We start from the raw sequence: 15,159 nt of genomic DNA on the forward strand, positions 1-15,159 counted from the left end.
ATTACATTTTACGATCAATACACTGTCTGTTCTGTTTAATTACTGATTTTATCTGCACTCTTCTCTTTCAAAATAAATGTTAGAATCGTCATTTATGTGTTTGTTTGTTATTTTATTGCATATTTTCCCGTTCCAAAGGACTTTGTATGACTTTGTGCTCGACAGATAAACCTGCCTCTCCTTTATGTGTTTTTATTTATTTGTTCACACTGTTATTTATGCCTTTAATTCAAAAGGAAAGTTTCAAAATGATCAAACTACATGACCACAATGACACAGTTGAAAGTCATTCCAGAGCGTCTGAGGCCAGTGGAGCGGGCGACCACTTCAAAGGCCCTGAAATCAAACGGCGGCCAATTAAAGCGATTGTGACGGGGCGACTGGACGGGACTCGCCTCACCTGGAACCTCAGCGTTATTCAGGACTAATGAGTGTGAACTGAAGGCCTGGGAATGTGCCTCTGCGATGTGCGAAAGGCCGACTGAGGAGCGGGTTCTGCACATACCTCCACGAGTGAGAAGATCCACTCTGGTTCGAAACTTTTTACTTTGACTGTGACTTTCTGTAGCTCGAGAGACATTTGTACAATGTCCTGAGTGATTTTATAGGTATGTAGATGTTTTAAAGGACACATGTTACGCTAAAGTGACGTTTTTGAGCTTGAAATCAAGTTCTAACTCCTCATCAAAAACACACCTGAAGCTGTTTTTAGCTTCATTCACGCTAGTTTGATCGATCCTGGTTGGAAAATCTTCTCCCCTCCGAGCGTCAAAAACACTATTTGCTATTTCTATGTCCATAAATCATTGCCAGACTCGTTCTGAGCATTTCTGCCATCAAATCACGATCAGTTCATCTGCTTAGCTGCATTTTCCCCTCAAATATGTAATTCCCTCGGGTCTATTCCCGAGGGAATTACATATTTGTTTTTATTTTTCTTAAACATGAGGTGCCAAAGTACTCAAGAACTTTGGTTTGAAGACCAATTCATGGGTCCAAAGTGACGTCACACACTTGTTGCAACTGCTGCATTGAGGACGAATGCTGCATGTTCACTGTGGGCTTTATTTGGAGGCATAAAAGAACAAAGGATTCCTCTTCTGTAACATTCCCAAAGACCCCGTTTGTCCAGAAATGTATCACCCTATTTTTCGGGCTAAACAGCGCTCCTGAATAAAAGCCACGCCAACTAAATTTACAAGGAAAACATAAATTGTACATATACGTGGGCACCTGTCAATAAGCCACAGGTGCCCACGTTAACAACATGAGATGTTTACATGTGATGCGTCTTTTGAACCGGGTCTCGTGGTCCACCTGCGGCCCGCTGCACTACAGGTCTTATTAGACTCATTTCTCAGTGAATATGAGTTGGATTGTAATTAAACACAGCATTTTGAAGTTTAACAAACTGAGAACACATCACAGCTGTCCCTACTGTCCCCTCTGTCCTTGATGACTCTGTGTGAGCAGATTGACCTGTGTCTGTGTCTTCACATCTGGTTCATCTGCTCCTGAGCTTGTGCTTAGTGAGTGAGTGTTACGTTGCAACATGAGATATTCACACAGAAAGATTGTCCACAGTAGTGATGCAGAGTTGTCTTTTGACTCATGGGGCAGGTTGAGACAAGAACGTCTCCTTTCAATGCGGCAGGTTCTAAACTGAGTCTAGTTTCACTTCCTCATTAGACTCATTTCTCTGTGAATATGAGTCTGATTGTAAATAAAACACACAGCGTTTTGAAGCTTAAAATACAGAGAAAAAATGTCCTTTGGACAGTGACGACTGTCCACTGACGACTTCTTCTACAATGTGTCAAACGCTGGCGTTTCCTGCAAGATTTCCCCCGAAGGCCGTTATCCCGTAAAAATCTATCAATTAGATGCACCATTGTAATGACCACAGGGTTCAAAGCCTGGGAAAAATGTGTTTAAGGTCTGAAAAGTACAATCACTCCAGACTGAGGCTGAGCTGTTTGTGTCAGGTACTGGGAGTTAGCAGCTGGCTAATGCTAGTTTACATACACTTGTGTAGCTATGCTAATAAACGTTAGCAGTGTTTGCAGCTCTCAGGGTCAAAATGAGACCGCTTTGTGCTGTCTGCATCTAATTATAATGTTTTATTCTCCACGAAGCAGGAAGTGAGCTGATGCCAATGTTTGTTAACTTTACTGTGACAGAAAGTTCCAAGAGTTGTGTAAAGTATTCATATTTTTATATAGTATAGTATTATAAACTAATTTAAGTGAATGCTCAGAATGTAATTAGGAAAATGAGAAATACAAACGAGCTTATTGCCTTTTTAAGAAGGTAAAATCAGGCAGGAATATACAATACTAGAACTGGGCCAAACTGTCTCTAAATAAAGTCTAAACTAGGCTCAAACCTAAACCAGCACAAGTGTGAACACATCCTAATGATATCATTATCTTTTCCCAAGGTTTTCTTCTCTTGCACAACATTCTCTGCATTTGGTTCATCTGGAGTTAAACCTCTGAGACGCTTTGCTTTGGAGTAAAGCATATTTTACATTGATAGTGTAAGAACTGATAATAAGTCATCAACAAACACAAAATGACAAATAATTTACCATTTATACATCCAAGCATGTCACGATACTTCATTGACTTATTGTTCAGTAAATAATACATATTGTGACAGTTCGTTGTTGCAGTTTATCTCACTTCATAATGTGTAATTCTGAGCTTTAGTCTTTAGAGAATCTCAAGTTACCGTTGACGTGTGACAGCTCCGATTGTCACGTCACTGCCACGTGAACGAGCTGCAGGAATGTGCCTCAGTCAAATGTACTGCAACTCTTAATGGCCAAAGTCAAAAGAGTTTTGACTAGAAGTTGCAAAATATGTTTCTTCATTAAAGTAATTTTAGAACAATCTGGTTCAATAGCAATACGTTTTTTTCTAATTTAATTTTTTTAAGAGAATTTGTGCATCACCAAACACTGAAAAAGCATTTCCAGCAATAAAAAAATACATTTAAAAAAAAGTACAGCTCAAGATTTAAAATGTATACAGCAAAGATAGTTCTAAGATCTATTTTCCTTTTCTCACAGATTGAGTTTTAAGTTTAAAATGGAGTTGAATGATGAGTTGTTTTCTGTAATAAACAAAAACTGGCCCCTGTCCATCATTTGATTTAGGCACAACCTATTTGTTGTCCCTTTAACAACTAAATTTAGATTAAAATGAAATCCCTCCAACAGTTTCACTTCATTTCTGTTGCACATTTTACAAACAGCACCATAAAACCATAAAAACAGACAAACAATTGTGGTCAGATAATAATAACGCCCTAAAACAAGAAATACTCTCAAATAATAAATACTAACTAAAAATGATTAATTCAATAAAAAAATAACAAAGATTGTTGAGACTGTGGGTGTATTTCTTCCCAGGATGCACTGGGCCAGCTGTAATCTGCTAATAAAGTGCTAATATGGTACTTTTGTTGAGGCTCTGCTGCTGCCTGACTCTCTCTGATGTGAGTGAAATGTTTTGTCCAGTTCACAGTGGGACGTCCAACACTAAACCTGAGGCTCTGGTCAATCAAAAGTGTAATTCAAGCCCTCACATCAGGGGTAAAATGAACAATAATGCATATGTTTTGTGTTGTAGATTCATTAAACAGTCCAACAAGAGGCATGGAGATGTTTAGTTTATTAGTTTATTAGTTTGATTTTATTGTATTTGTTGTTTTTAGAAATCCTTTTCATTCGGTTCATTCAATTGATACTATAATTTAATGTTATGTGTAAATATTTCAATGTCTATTTTATAATACAAAAAGCATGATTGCTCTGGTCAAACATGGGGCTAAAGCTGCTGAATGGCGCCCCCTGTTGGCCTCGTGCCACTGAAGCACTTTCTGAACCTGTTGGAAAACAAACTGATCCGGATTTTGACAAGAACGTTTGATTTGACAAATAAGTTTGTTGTATCTTTCTAATGTTTTACATGTCCAGGAGATTGTTCCATTTCACCAGAAGCTTGACAATAAGTAATGAAGGAAGAAAAAGTAAGAGGGCCCTCCTCGTCCTGCTCCAGAGGTTTCATTTTTATTTATTTTTAATTTTTTATGAATCACAAAATATAGTAACATTTTGCTGCTGTGAGGATGGGCAATATGACAAAACAATTATAGTGGATTTTCTTACTAATCATTTGACTAAAATCATTTGTTTCTTCTGAAAGTTCCTGCATCAGAAAACTAAGGTCCCCCACGTGTCAGCCGTGTGCGATTGTCACGTGTCAGCCGTGTGCGATTGTCACGTGTCAGCCGTGTGCGATTGTCACGTGTCAGCCGTGTGCGATTCGTGTGCGATTGTCACGTGTCAGCCGTGTGCGATTGTCACGTGTCAGTCGTGTGCGATTGTCACGTGTCAGCCGTGTGCGATTGTCACGTGTAAGCCGTGTGCGATTGTCACGTGTCAGCCGTGTGCGATTGTCACGTGTCAGCCGTGTGCGATTGTCACGTGTCAGCCGTGTGCGATTGTCACGTGTCAGCCGTGTGCGATTGTCACGTGTCAGCCGTGTGAGATTGTCACGTGTCTGCCGTGTGCGATTGTCACGTGTCTGCCGTGTGCGATTGTCACGTGTCAGCCGTGTGCGATTGTCACGTGTCAGCCGTGTGCGATTGTCACGTGTCAGCCGTGTGAGATTGTCACGTGTCAGCCGTGTGCGATTGTCACGTGTCAGCCGTGTGCGATTGTCACGTGTCAGCCGTGTGAGATTGTCACGTGTCAGCCGTGTGAGATTGTCACGTGTCAGCCGTGTGAGATTGTCACGTGTCAGCCGTGTGCGATTGTCACGTGTCAGCCGTGTGCGATTGTCACGTGTCAGCCGTGTGCGATTGTCACGTGTCAGCCGTGTGCGATTGTCACGTGTCAGCCGTGTGCGGTTGTCACGTGTCAGCCGTGTGCGGTTGTCACGTGTCAGCCGTGTGCGATTGTCACGTGTCAGCCGTCAGCCGTGTGCGATTGTCACGTGTCAGCCGTGTGCGATTGTCACGTGTCAGCCGTGTACGATTGTCACGTGTCAGCCGTGTGAGATTGTCACGTGTCAGCCGTGTGCGATTGTCACGTGTCAGCCGTGTGCGATTGTCACGTGTCAGCCGTGTGCGATTGTCACGTGTCAGCCGTGTGAGATTGTCACGTGTCAGCCGTGTGCGATTGTCACGTGTCAGCCGTGTGCGATTGTCACGTGTCAGCCGTGTGCGATTGTCACGTGTCAGCCGTGTGCGATTGTCACGTGTCAGCCGTGTGAGATTGTCACGTGTCAGCCGTCTGCGATTGTCACGTGTCAGCCGTGTGCGATTGTCACGTGTCAGCCGTGTGCGATTGTCACGTGTCAGCCGTGTGCGATTGTCACGTGTCAGCCGTGTGCGATTGTCACGTGTCTGCCGTGTGCGATTGTCACGTGTCAGCCGTGTGCGATTGTCACGTGTCAGCCGTGTGCGATTGTCACGTGTCAGCCGTCAGCCGTGTGCGATTGTCACGTGTCAGCCGTGTGAGATTGTCACGTGTCAGCCGTGTGAGATTGTCACGTGTCAGCCGTGTGAGATTGTCACGTGTCAGCCGTGTGCGATTGTCACTTGTCAGCCGTGTGCGATTGTCACGTGTCAGCCGTGTGCGATTGTCACGTGTCAGCCGTGTGAGATTGTCACGTGTCAGCCGTGTGCGATTGTCACGTGTCAGCCGTGTACGATTGTCACGTGTCAGCCGTGTGCGATTGTCACGTGTCAGCCGTGTGCGATTGTCACGTGTCAGCCGTGTGAGATTGTCACGTGTCAGCCGTGTGCGATTGTCACGTGTCAGCCGTGTGCGATTGTCACGTGTCAGCCGTGTGCGATTGTCACGTGTCAGCCGTGTGAGATTGTCACGTGTCAGCCGTGTGAGATTGTCACGTGTCAGCCGTGTGAGATTGCCACGTGTCAGCCGTGTGCGATTGTCACGTGTCTGCCGTGTGCGATTGTCACGTGTCAGCCGTGTGCGATTGTCAGGTGTCAGCCGTGTGCGATTGTCACGTGTCAGCCGTCAGCCGTGTGCGATTGTCACGTGTCAGCCGTGTGCGATTGTCACGTGTCAGCCGTGTGCGATTGTCACGTGTCAGCCGTGTGCGATTGTCACGTGTCAGCCGTGTACGATTGTCACGTGTCAGCCGTCAGCCGTGTGCGATTGTCACGTGTCAGCCGTGTGAGATTGTCACGTGTCAGCCGTGTGCGATTGTCACGTGTCAGCCGTGTGCGATTGTCACGTGTCAGCCGTGTGCGATTGTCACGTGTCAGCCGTGTGCGATTGTCACGTGTCAGCCGTGTGCGATTGTCACATGTCAGCCGTGTGCGATTGTCACGTGTCAGCCGTGTGCGATTGTCACGTGTCAGCCGTGTACGATTGTCACGTGTCAGCCGTGTGCGATTGTCACGTGTCAGCCGTCAGCCGTGTGCGATTGTCACGTGTCAGCCGTGTGAGATTGTCACGTGTCAGCCGTGTGAGATTGTCACGTGTCAGCCGTGTGAGATTGTCACGTGTCAGCCGTGTGCGATTGTCACTTGTCAGCCGTGTGCGATTGTCACGTGTCAGCCGTGTGCGATTGTCACGTGTCAGCCGTGTGAGATTGTCACGTGTCAGCCGTGTGCGATTGTCACGTGTCAGCCGTGTACGATTGTCACTTGTCAGCCGTGTACGATTGTCACGTGTCAGCCGTGTGCGATTGTCACGTGTCAGCCGTGTGAGATTGTCACGTGTCAGCCGTGTGCGATTGTCACGTGTCAGCCGTGTGCGATTGTCACGTGTCAGCCGTGTGCGATTGTCACGTGTCAGCCGTGTGAGATTGTCACGTGTCAGCCGTGTGAGATTGTCACGTGTCAGCCGTGTGAGATTGTCACGTGTCAGCCGTGTGCGATTGTCACGTGTCAGCCGTGTGCGATTGTCAGGTGTCAGCCGTGTGCGATTGTCACGTGTCAGCCGTCAGCCGTGTGCGATTGTCACGTGTCAGCCGTGTGCGATTGTCACGTGTCAGCCGTGTGCGATTGTCACGTGTCAGCCGTGTGCGATTGTCACGTGTCAGCCGTGTACGATTGTCACGTGTCAGCCGTCAGCCGTGTGCGATTGTCACGTGTCAGCCGTGTGCGATTGTCACGTGACAGCCGTGTGCGATTGTCACGTGTCAGCCGTGTGCGATTGTCACGTGTCAGCCGTGTGAGATTGTCACGTGTCAGCCGTGTGCGATTGTCACGTGTCAGCCGTGTGCGATTGTCACGTGTCAGCCGTGTGCGATTGTCACGTGTCAGCCGTGTGCGGTTGTCACGTGTCAGCCGTGTGAGATTGTCACGTGTCAGCCGTGTGCGATTGTCACGTGTCAGCCGTGTGCGATTGTCACGTGTCAGCCGTGTGCGATTGTCACGTGTCAGCCGTGTGCGATTGTCACGTGTCAGCCGTGTGAGATTGTCACGTGTCAGCCGTCTGCGATTGTCACGTGTCAGCCGTGTGCGATTGTCACGTGTCAGCCGTGTGCGATTGTCACGTGTCAGCCGTGTGCGATTGTCACGTGTCAGCCGTGTGCGATTGTCACGTGTCTGCCGTGTGCGATTGTCACGTGTCAGCCGTGTGCGATTGTCACGTGTCAGCCGTGTGCGATTGTCACGTGTCAGCCGTCAGCCGTGTGCGATTGTCACGTGTCAGCCGTGTGAGATTGTCACGTGTCAGCCGTGTGAGATTGTCACGTGTCAGCCGTGTGCGATTGTCACGTGTCAGCCGTGTGCGATTGTCACGTGTCAGCCGTGTGCGGTTGTCACGTGTCAGCCGTGTGCGGTTGTCACGTGTCAGCCGTGTGCGATTGTCACGTGTCAGCCGTCAGCCGTGTGCGATTGTCACGTGTCAGCCGTGTGCGATTGTCACGTGTCAGCCGTGTACGATTGTCACGTGTCAGCCGTGTGAGATTGTCACGTGTCAGCCGTGTGCGATTGTCACGTGTCAGCCGTGTGCGATTGTCACGTGTCAGCCGTGTGCGATTGTCACGTGTCAGCCGTGTGAGATTGTCACGTGTCAGCCGTGTGCGATTGTCACGTGTCAGCCGTGTGCGATTGTCACGTGTCAGCCGTGTGCGATTGTCACGTGTCAGCCGTGTGCGATTGTCACGTGTCAGCCGTGTGAGATTGTCACGTGTCAGCCGTCTGCGATTGTCACGTGTCAGCCGTGTGCGATTGTCACGTGTCAGCCGTGTGCGATTGTCACGTGTCAGCCGTGTGCGATTGTCACGTGTCAGCCGTGTGCGATTGTCACGTGTCTGCCGTGTGCGATTGTCACGTGTCAGCCGTGTGCGATTGTCACGTGTCAGCCGTGTGCGATTGTCACGTGTCAGCCGTCAGCCGTGTGCGATTGTCACGTGTCAGCCGTGTGAGATTGTCACGTGTCAGCCGTGTGAGATTGTCACGTGTCAGCCGTGTGAGATTGTCACGTGTCAGCCGTGTGCGATTGTCACTTGTCAGCCGTGTGCGATTGTCACGTGTCAGCCGTGTGCGATTGTCACGTGTCAGCCGTGTGAGATTGTCACGTGTCAGCCGTGTGCGATTGTCACGTGTCAGCCGTGTACGATTGTCACGTGTCAGCCGTGTGCGATTGTCACGTGTCAGCCGTGTGCGATTGTCACGTGTCAGCCGTGTGAGATTGTCACGTGTCAGCCGTGTGCGATTGTCACGTGTCAGCCGTGTGCGATTGTCACGTGTCAGCCGTGTGCGATTGTCACGTGTCAGCCGTGTGAGATTGTCACGTGTCAGCCGTGTGAGATTGTCACGTGTCAGCCGTGTGAGATTGCCACGTGTCAGCCGTGTGCGATTGTCACGTGTCTGCCGTGTGCGATTGTCACGTGTCAGCCGTGTGCGATTGTCAGGTGTCAGCCGTGTGCGATTGTCACGTGTCAGCCGTCAGCCGTGTGCGATTGTCACGTGTCAGCCGTGTGCGATTGTCACGTGTCAGCCGTGTGCGATTGTCACGTGTCAGCCGTGTGCGATTGTCACGTGTCAGCCGTGTACGATTGTCACGTGTCAGCCGTCAGCCGTGTGCGATTGTCACGTGTCAGCCGTGTGAGATTGTCACGTGTCAGCCGTGTGCGATTGTCACGTGTCAGCCGTGTGCGATTGTCACGTGTCAGCCGTGTGCGATTGTCACGTGTCAGCCGTGTGCGATTGTCACGTGTCAGCCGTGTGCGATTGTCACATGTCAGCCGTGTGCGATTGTCACGTGTCAGCCGTGTGCGATTGTCACGTGTCAGCCGTGTACGATTGTCACGTGTCAGCCGTGTGCGATTGTCACGTGTCAGCCGTCAGCCGTGTGCGATTGTCACGTGTCAGCCGTGTGAGATTGTCACGTGTCAGCCGTGTGAGATTGTCACGTGTCAGCCGTGTGAGATTGTCACGTGTCAGCCGTGTGCGATTGTCACTTGTCAGCCGTGTGCGATTGTCACGTGTCAGCCGTGTGCGATTGTCACGTGTCAGCCGTGTGAGATTGTCACGTGTCAGCCGTGTGCGATTGTCACGTGTCAGCCGTGTACGATTGTCACTTGTCAGCCGTGTACGATTGTCACGTGTCAGCCGTGTGCGATTGTCACGTGTCAGCCGTGTGAGATTGTCACGTGTCAGCCGTGTGCGATTGTCACGTGTCAGCCGTGTGCGATTGTCACGTGTCAGCCGTGTGCGATTGTCACGTGTCAGCCGTGTGAGATTGTCACGTGTCAGCCGTGTGAGATTGTCACGTGTCAGCCGTGTGAGATTGTCACGTGTCAGCCGTGTGCGATTGTCACGTGTCAGCCGTGTGCGATTGTCAGGTGTCAGCCGTGTGCGATTGTCACGTGTCAGCCGTCAGCCGTGTGCGATTGTCACGTGTCAGCCGTGTGCGATTGTCACGTGTCAGCCGTGTGCGATTGTCACGTGTCAGCCGTGTGCGATTGTCACGTGTCAGCCGTGTACGATTGTCACGTGTCAGCCGTCAGCCGTGTGCGATTGTCACGTGTCAGCCGTGTGCGATTGTCACGTGACAGCCGTGTGCGATTGTCACGTGTCAGCCGTGTGCGATTGTCACGTGTCAGCCGTGTGAGATTGTCACGTGTCAGCCGTGTGCGATTGTCACGTGTCAGCCGTGTGCGATTGTCACGTGTCAGCCGTGTGCGATTGTCACGTGTCAGCCGTGTGCGGTTGTCACGTGTCAGCCGTGTGAGATTGTCACGTGTCAGCCGTGTGCGATTGTCACGTGTCAGCCGTGTGCGATTGTCACGTGTCAGCCGTGTGCGATTGTCACGTGTCAGCCGTGTGCGATTGTCACGTGTCAGCCGTGTGAGATTGTCACGTGTCAGCCGTCTGCGATTGTCACGTGTCAGCCGTGTGCGATTGTCACGTGTCAGCCGTGTGCGATTGTCACGTGTCAGCCGTGTGCGATTGTCACGTGTCAGCCGTGTGCGATTGTCACGTGTCTGCCGTGTGCGATTGTCACGTGTCAGCCGTGTGCGATTGTCACGTGTCAGCCGTGTGCGATTGTCACGTGTCAGCCGTCAGCCGTGTGCGATTGTCACGTGTCAGCCGTGTGAGATTGTCACGTGTCAGCCGTGTGAGATTGTCACGTGTCAGCCGTGTGAGATTGTCACGTGTCAGCCGTGTGCGATTGTCACTTGTCAGCCGTGTGCGATTGTCACGTGTCAGCCGTGTGCGATTGTCACGTGTCAGCCGTGTGAGATTGTCACGTGTCAGCCGTGTGCGATTGTCACGTGTCAGCCGTGTACGATTGTCACGTGTCAGCCGTGTACGATTGTCACGTGTCAGCCGTGTGCGATTGTCACGTGTCAGCCGTGTGAGATTGTCACGTGTCAGCCGTGTGCGATTGTCACGTGTCAGCCGTGTGCGATTGTCACGTGTCAGCCGTGTGCGATTGTCACGTGTCAGCCGTGTGAGATTGTCACGTGTCAGCCGTGTGAGATTGTCACGTGTCAGCCGTGTGAGATTGCCACGTGTCAGCCGTGTGCGATTGTCACGTGTCTGCCGTGTGCGATTGTCACGTGTCAGCCGTGTGCGATTGTCAGGTGTCAGCCGTGTGCGATTGTCACGTGTCAGCCGTCAGCCGTGTGCGATTGTCACGTGTCAGCCGTGTGCGATTGTCACGTGTCAGCCGTGTGCGATTGTCACGTGTCAGCCGTGTGCGATTGTCACGTGTCAGCCGTGTACGATTGTCACGTGTCAGCCGTCAGCCGTGTGCGATTGTCACGTGTCAGCCGTGTGCGATTGTCACGTGTCAGCCGTGTGAGATTGTCACGTGTCAGCCGTGTGAGATTGTCACGTGTCAGCCGTGTGCGATTGTCACTTGTCAGCCGTGTGCGATTGTCACGTGTCAGCCGTGTGCGATTGTCACGTGTCAGCCGTGTGAGATTGTCACGTGTCAGCCGTGTGCGATTGTCACGTGTCAGCCGTGTACGATTGTCACGTGTCAGCCGTGTACGATTGTCACGTGTCAGCCGTGTGCGATTGTCACGTGTCAGCCGTGTGAGATTGTCACGTGTCAGCCGTGTGCGATTGTCACGTGTCAGCCGTGTGCGATTGTCACGTGTCAGCCGTGTGCGATTGTCACGTGTCAGCCGTGTGAGATTGTCACGTGTCAGCCGTGTGAGATTGTCACGTGTCAGCCGTGTGAGATTGCCACGTGTCAGCCGTGTGCGATTGTCACGTGTCTGCCGTGTGCGATTGTCACGTGTCAGCCGTGTGCGATTGTCAGGTGTCAGCCGTGTGCGATTGTCACGTGTCAGCCGTCAGCCGTGTGCGATTGTCACGTGTCAGCCGTGTGCGATTGTCACGTGTCAGCCGTGTGCGATTGTCACGTGTCAGCCGTGTGCGATTGTCACGTGTCAGCCGTGTACGATTGTCACGTGTCAGCCGTCAGCCGTGTGCGATTGTCACGTGTCAGCCGTGTGAGATTGTCACGTGTCAGCCGTGTGCGATTGTCACGTGTCAGCCGTGTGCGATTGTCACGTGTCAGCCGTGTGCGATTGTCACGTGTCAGCCGTGTGCGATTGTCACGTGTCAGCCGTGTGCGATTGTCACATGTCAGCCGTGTGCGATTGTCACGTGTCAGCCGTGTGCGATTGTCACGTGTCAGCCGTGTACGATTGTCACGTGTCAGCCGTGTGCGATTGTCACGTGTCAGCCGTCAGCCGTGTGCGATTGTCACGTGTCAGCCGTGTGAGATTGTCACGTGTCAGCCGTGTGAGATTGTCACGTGTCAGCCGTGTGAGATTGTCACGTGTCAGCCGTGTGCGATTGTCACTTGTCAGCCGTGTGCGATTGTCACGTGTCAGCCGTGTGCGATTGTCACGTGTCAGCCGTGTGAGATTGTCACGTGTCAGCCGTGTGCGATTGTCACGTGTCAGCCGTGTACGATTGTCACTTGTCAGCCGTGTACGATTGTCACGTGTCAGCCGTGTGCGATTGTCACGTGTCAGCCGTGTGAGATTGTCACGTGTCAGCCGTGTGCGATTGTCACGTGTCAGCCGTGTGCGATTGTCACGTGTCAGCCGTGTGCGATTGTCACGTGTCAGCCGTGTGAGATTGTCACGTGTCAGCCGTGTGAGATTGTCACGTGTCAGCCGTGTGAGATTGTCACGTGTCAGCCGTGTGCGATTGTCACGTGTCAGCCGTGTGCGATTGTCAGGTGTCAGCCGTGTGCGATTGTCACGTGTCAGCCGTCAGCCGTGTGCGATTGTCACGTGTCAGCCGTGTGCGATTGTCACGTGTCAGCCGTGTGCGATTGTCACGTGTCAGCCGTGTGCGATTGTCACGTGTCAGCCGTGTACGATTGTCACGTGTCAGCCGTCAGCCGTGTGCGATTGTCACGTGTCAGCCGTGTGCGATTGTCACGTGACAGCCGTGTGCGATTGTCACGTGTCAGCCGTGTGCGATTGTCACGTGTCAGCCGTGTGAGATTGTCACGTGTCAGCCGTGTGCGATTGTCACGTGTCAGCCGTGTGCGATTGTCACGTGTCAGCCGTGTGCGATTGTCACGTGTCAGCCGTGTGCGGTTGTCACGTGTCAGCCGTGTGAGATTGTCACGTGTCAGCCGTGTGCGATTGTCACGTGTCAGCCGTGTGCGATTGTCACGTGTCAGCCGTGTGCGATTGTCACGTGTCAGCCGTGTGCGATTGTCACGTGTCAGCCGTGTGAGATTGTCACGTGTCAGCCGTCTGCGATTGTCACGTGTCAGCCGTGTGCGATTGTCACGTGTCAGCCGTGTGCGATTGTCACGTGTCAGCCGTGTGCGATTGTCACGTGTCAGCCGTGTGCGATTGTCACGTGTCTGCCGTGTGCGATTGTCACGTGTCAGCCGTGTGCGATTGTCACGTGTCAGCCGTGTGCGATTGTCACGTGTCAGCCGTCAGCCGTGTGCGATTGTCACGTGTCAGCCGTGTGAGATTGTCACGTGTCAGCCGTGTGAGATTGTCACGTGTCAGCCGTGTGAGATTGTCACGTGTCAGCCGTGTGCGATTGTCACTTGTCAGCCGTGTGCGATTGTCACGTGTCAGCCGTGTGCGATTGTCACGTGTCAGCCGTGTGAGATTGTCACGTGTCAGCCGTGTGCGATTGTCACGTGTCAGCCGTGTACGATTGTCACGTGTCAGCCGTGTACGATTGTCACGTGTCAGCCGTGTGCGATTGTCACGTGTCAGCCGTGTGAGATTGTCACGTGTCAGCCGTGTGCGATTGTCACGTGTCAGCCGTGTGCGATTGTCACGTGTCAGCCGTGTGCGATTGTCACGTGTCAGCCGTGTGAGATTGTCACGTGTCAGCCGTGTGAGATTGTCACGTGTCAGCCGTGTGAGATTGCCACGTGTCAGCCGTGTGCGATTGTCACGTGTCTGCCGTGTGCGATTGTCACGTGTCAGCCGTGTGCGATTGTCAGGTGTCAGCCGTGTGCGATTGTCACGTGTCAGCCGTCAGCCGTGTGCGATTGTCACGTGTCAGCCGTGTGCGATTGTCACGTGTCAGCCGTGTGCGATTGTCACGTGTCAGCCGTGTGCGATTGTCACGTGTCAGCCGTGTACGATTGTCACGTGTCAGCCGTCAGCCGTGTGCGATTGTCACGTGTCAGCCGTGTGCGATTGTCACGTGTCAGCCGTGTGCGATTGTCACGTGTCAGCCGTGTGCGGTTGTCACGTGTCAGCCGTGTGAGATTGTCACGTGTCAGCCGTGTGCGATTGTCACGTGTCAGCCGTGTGCGATTGTCACGTGTCAGCCGTGTGCGATTGTCACGTGTCAGCCGTGTGCGATTGTCACGTGTCAGCCGTGTGAGATTGTCACGTGTCAGCCGTCTGCGATTGTCACGTGTCAGCCGTGTGCGATTGTCACGTGTCAGCCGTGTGCGATTGTCACGTGTCAGCCGTGTGCGATTGTCACGTGTCAGCCGTGTGCGATTGTCACGTGTCAGCCGTGTGCGATTGTCACGTGTCAGCCGTCAGCCGTGTGCGATTGTCACGTGTCAGCCGTGTGAGATTGTCACGTGTCAGCCGTGTGAGATTGTCACGTGTCAGCCGTGTGAGATTGTCACGTGTCAGCCGTGTGCGATTGTCACTTGTCAGCCGTGTGCGATTGTCACGTGTCAGCCGTGTGCGATTGTCACGTGTCAGCCGTGTGAGATTGTCACGTGTCAGCCGTGTGCGATTGTCACGTGTCAGCCGTGTACGATTGTCACGTGTCAGCCGTGTACGATTGTCACGTGTCAGCCGTGTGCGATTGTCACGTGTCAGCCGTGTGAGATTGTCACGTGTCAGCCGTGTGCGATTGTCACGTGTCAGCCGTGTGCGATTGTCACGTGTCAGCCGTGTGCGATTGTCACGTGTCAGCCGTGTGAGATTGTCACGTGTCAGCCGTGTGAGATTGTCACGTGTCAGCCGTGTGAGATTGCCACGTGTCAGCCGTGTGCGATTGTCACGTGTCTGCCGTGTGCGATTGTCACGTGTCAGCCGTGTGCGATTGTCAGGTGTCAGCCGTGTGCGATTGTCACGTGTCAGCCGTCAGCCGTGTGCGATTGTCACGTGTCAGCCGTGTGCGATTGTCACGTGTCAGCCGTGTGCGATTGTCACGTGTCAGCCGTGTGCGATTGTCACGTGTCAG

Source organism: Eucyclogobius newberryi, unplaced genomic scaffold, assembly GCF_026437365.1.
Source record: "Eucyclogobius newberryi isolate DKJ021-1_F unplaced genomic scaffold, fEucNew1.0.hap1 SCAF_4, whole genome shotgun sequence".
Taxonomy (NCBI): domain Eukaryota; kingdom Metazoa; phylum Chordata; class Actinopteri; order Gobiiformes; family Gobiidae; genus Eucyclogobius; species Eucyclogobius newberryi.